The sequence below is a fragment of the Giraffa tippelskirchi genome, chromosome Y, assembly GCF_054371585.1.
Source record: "Giraffa tippelskirchi isolate mGirTip1 chromosome Y, T2T-mGirTip1v1.2.pri, whole genome shotgun sequence".
Taxonomy (NCBI): Eukaryota; Metazoa; Chordata; class Mammalia; order Artiodactyla; family Giraffidae; genus Giraffa; species Giraffa tippelskirchi.
Window position 1 is genome coordinate 16,340,642 of NC_137290.1, and position 5,007 is coordinate 16,345,648.

Genomic DNA, 5,007 nt, shown 5'->3' on the forward strand with positions numbered 1-5,007 from the left:
ACGACATCAACAAAAGGCACAGAAAGCAGGAAAACAAAGTACATGTTATGTACATACAAAAAATAAATATATGCATTAGTGTAATGTATTGTTGTTTTTCTTTCTGGCTTACTTCACTCTGTATAATGGGCTCCAGTTTCATCCATCTCAGTAGAACCGATTCAAATGTATTTTTTTTAATGGCTGGGTAATATTCCATTGTGTATATGTACCACAGCTTCCTTATCCATTCGTCTCCTGATGGACATCTAGGTTGCTTCCATGTCCTGGCTATTGTAAACAGTGCTGCGATGAACATTGGGGTACACGCGTCTCTTTCAATTCTGGTTTCCTGGGTGCATATGCCCAGCAGTGGGATTGCTGGGTCATATGGCAGTTCTATTCCCAGTTTTTTAAGGAATCTCCACACTGTTCTCCATAGTGGCTGTACTAGTTTGCATTCCCACCAACAGTGTAAGAGGGTTCCCTTTTCTCCACACCCTCTCCAGCATTTATTGCTTGTAGACTTTTGGATAGCAGCCATTCTGACTGGTGTGAAATGATATGGAATTTGAAAGATGGTAACGATAACCCTATATGCGAGACAGAATAAGAGACACAGATGCATAGAACAATTTTATGGACTCTGAGGGAGAAGGTGAGTGTGGGACGTTCTGGGAGAATAGCATTGAAACACGTATATTATGATATGTGAAACAGAACACCATTCCATGTTCGATGCATGAGACAAGGGCTCAGGGCCAGGGCAATGGGATGACCCAGAGGGATGGGATGGGGAGGGAGGCGGGTGGGGGGTCCAGGAAGGGGAACACATGTAAACCCATGGATGATTCATGTCAATGTATGGCAAAAACTATTACAATATTGTAAAGTAATTAGTCCCCAACTAAAATAAATAAATTTATTAAAAAAATAAAAAAATAAATATGTGATGTAAACAATCTTAAAACAGTAAATAATCAAGAATAATGAGAAAGCCTACAAGTGAGAAAACGAGTGAACCAGCCACACAGCGTAGCAAAACATGGTCAGTATAATGAATGTTATTAGGGTCCCTGCTGTCAGTGTTCTGGTCCTGAACACGAGCCACAGCACAGCTCCACCTCTTGAGAAAGCGTGCCCAAACGAGGGCAGAAATAACTTTGGATCTTCAGTAGGGACAGGTCAGACTCTAATCTCGGATAACTCCTATTTGCTTTTAGTGCTGCCAGAGCCTGAATATTTGCATTCATTGGAAATCTATTGTCCCTTTTGTATGCCATAGACAAAGAGTCTGCAACCACAGGCAGAAAATTTATGGCCCTACTGGGATCGTTTTCTAGCCTGTGGTGGCAGAAGCATGAGTGTTAGTTCTAGCTAGTTGTTTTCTATTGCCTGATAGTAGGTCTCAGCTTGTGGGAAAGGGTGGGGGTGGGGAGGGGGAGGATTCAATGGTGTTACCTCCTCTGTGTGACTGAACCCTAAGGTCCCGCTTCTCTGTCAGTTTGGGATTTTTCAAAAAGCATTCCTTCCTATGCACTTTGACATCCCAGATCCATCACTCCATCTCTACGTAGTCAAACGCAGTTCACTCCCAGGTTGGCTTTCTAACCCCACGTTTCATCTTCCAGGCCCTATGAACACTGGTTGACCTGCATGGCAGTTTGGGACATGTAGGACCACACCACACATTCTCTGTTTGATTCTCCCTCTAGACAAGCTATATTTCATCAGCTTCTTCACCTTGCTTCCTTTCAGTCAAAAGTAATTTAAGTTTACTGAGGTGACTTACCTGAATCCTCAATCTATCCCCTGCTTCTTCATCTCCCACCACAAGACACAGGTTTGGTTCTATTCCTCTCATCCTCCTTCTCCCATCTTCCTTCCATTCTTCCCAGTTATGTCTTGTTCCCATATAGTTGAGCAAGGTCGTCTGCTAATATTCATTGGATGCGCTCGGGGAACTGTTGCCTTTATAGAAGTATTATTTGTGATGCCCCCATGAAGAGAGTTGCTCTCAACGTCTTCTTATTATCTGCCCAATCAGAACTTCTGATTTTCTTTCTAGGCAGGCTCTGTAATTCATTTATGCATGCCAGTAAAGCAACAAACTTTAGTTGATGTGAATTTATCTGTTTAATGGGAGCTTTCGTGCATACACACATAACTGGTACAACATTGACTTTGAACATGCAGATAAGCCGAGTTATTTTTCCTGAAATTTCTGCTAATGAGGAATTGTCATCAGTTTGAGGAAACATAGTTCCTTTCCAGATAAAAGATGATACAGATATTGGGCTCAAAAAGTCTGTTCCTGAAAATTTCTAGCTATTTGTCAAATTGTCCCGACATTTTCCTGGAGCACAGATTCCTTATTTCTGCTCTGAAAACTTAACTGTTTCAAGTGGGTGTCAAAGGTCAGAGATGGGCATGGTCATAATTTAATACTAACTTTCCAGGCAAGCGTACTGGTGTGGGTTCCCATTTCCTTCTGTAGGAGATCTTCGCGACCCAGGGAGTGAACCCAAGTCTCCAGATTGCAGGCAGTTGCTTTGCCAACTGAGCCACCAGGAGAGCCCACAAGAAGATGGCAAGTGCCCAGGAATGTAACAGTTGGTAGATGATAGCTTGAAAAATGGAGAAGGCAATGGCGTCTCACTCCAGTACTCTTGCCTGGAAAATCCCATGGGCGTAGGAGCCTGGTAGGCTTCAGTCCATGGGGTCGTGAAGAGTCAGACACAACTGGGTGACTTCACTTTCGATTTTCACTTAAATGTATTGGAGAAGGAAATGGCAACCCACTCCAGTGTTCTTGCCTGCATAATCCCAGGGACGGAGGAGCCCGGTACGCTGCCGTCTCTGGGGTCGCACAGGGTCGGACACGACTGAAGTGACTTAGCAGCAGTAGCAGCAACAACTTGAAACAGAGAGAGAGCGAGAAGGCAGGTGTAGTTAGTCATTTAATCTTAATAGGTAAACCTTAATTGGAGTCTGGATCATAGAAAAAGCAAGGGTGTTTCATAAAGTCATTTACGTCTCCTTTATTGTGTCTGTTAATGGCTTAGACTGCATGTGAAAGTGAGGTCATTCATTTGTGTCTGACTCTTTGCGACCCCATGGACTGTAGCCTACCATTTCTTTCTCCAGGGGATCTTCCAGACCCGGCGATCGAACTTGGGCCTCCCCCATTGCAGGCAGATGCTTCACCATCTGAATCACAGGGGAAGCCCTTAGACTGTGTGGGTCACAACAAACTGTGGAAAATTCTTAAAGAGATAAGAATATAAGACCACCATACCTGTTTCCTGGGAAAGGTGCACGCAGGTCAAGAAACAACAGTTGGAACTGGAGAAGGAACAACGGACTGGTACAAAATAGGGAAGGAAATACATCAAGGCTATATATTGTCACCCAGCTTATTTGACTTCTGTGCAGAGTATACCATGTACAATAACTTGCTGAAAGAATTTGAAGCTGGAAACAGAATTACTGTGAGAAGTGTGAATAACCTTAGTTATAAGATGACAACACACAAATGGCTGAAAAACACTAGGGACTAAAGAGCCTTCTGATGAGGTGACAGGAAAAGCTGGATTAAAACTCAATCTAAACACAAACCAACGAACACTAAAAATAAGACCATGGAATGTGGTCCAAACATTTTGAGATCTAGCAATAGGATACAATTGACTCAGTGACAGGTTTCACTTTCTTGACCTCTGATATCACTGTGGGGAGTGACTTCAGCCACGAAACGAAAAGGCACTTGCCACTTGGATGAAAAGCTACGACCAGTCTAGACACCATGTTAATAAGCTGAGTGATTACTGAAAAAGATCCGAATGGGCAAAGTTGATTTTCAGGAGTAACGTATGGAGGAGTGAGCAGGACCACAGGAACTCAGTGCCAAAATATCGATGCTTTGCAGTAGTGGGTCTGGAGAAGATGTGTGAGAGTTCCGTTGCGAGCATGGAGTTCAAACTAGCCAAGCATGAAGGAGTTCAACTCAGACTATTCACGGAAGTTCTGACGCTGACCATGAAGAGCCAATATACTGACCATCTAGGGCCTAGAGTGAAATCACTGGGAAGAAACTGATGCTGGGAAAGATTGAGGGAAGGACGAGAAGGGAATGCCAGAGGGTGAGATGGCTGCAAAGCATCACTGACTCAAAAGTCATGGGTTTGAGTAAACTGGTGATTTGAAAGGCAGGGGAACCCAGGGTTCTTGCTGTACATGGAGTCACAAAGAGTCAGACAAGACTGAGTGGCTGAAGAACATCAACAAATTGGTATTGGCAGTGTTTGGGAGACTTTGTCATTATACATGGGATGAAAAGTGAGACTGAGGACAATTAGAAAGAACACAACTCTTGTCGGTTTCCTTGTTTTCCACCCTCAAAATATTCTTCTCACAACATCTCTTGAGAGCTTTCCAGAGAAGGAGAATCCCTGGGGAGTCATGTGGTATCCTGAGATGGAAACCGTACCCTATATGCCACTTGGATCTACAACCTTGGTCTTAGGCAGAAGCAGGCATTGTCTCTAAATATGTGCTAGAGCTGCCCATCTTCTGATGGGTTAACAGTTATGGTTTGTGATCTTAAGAATGGGATGAGAGGTAAACAAACTTACAGTTCTCAATCCAACTCTGTAATCCTGGGAGAAGCATCTTTGACTTGTGTATCCTAGTCGCCCTTAGGAATGCTTACAAGCGGTTACATTACTGAGCAGGGATGTAGGGAGGAAACTGCATCCATTTTGACTTTACCGCTGGCCTTCTCTGTGAATAGACCATTCCTCTTGTCTTCAGATGAAGGTTGAGCATTGTGGAAGTGTGTGAATGCATGTGAAATCCCCATAAAACTGAAGACAGGGAGTACACAGTTTTCCTATTTGAGTCAGATCTCAAAGACGTTTAGCTTTACAGATCCGCACTATCAATGCATCTCAAATATTCATAAAATTCTCATGTGATGATTGTCACACAGATTTGAGACCAGAAGACCTGTATAGTCAGCTGCTTAGT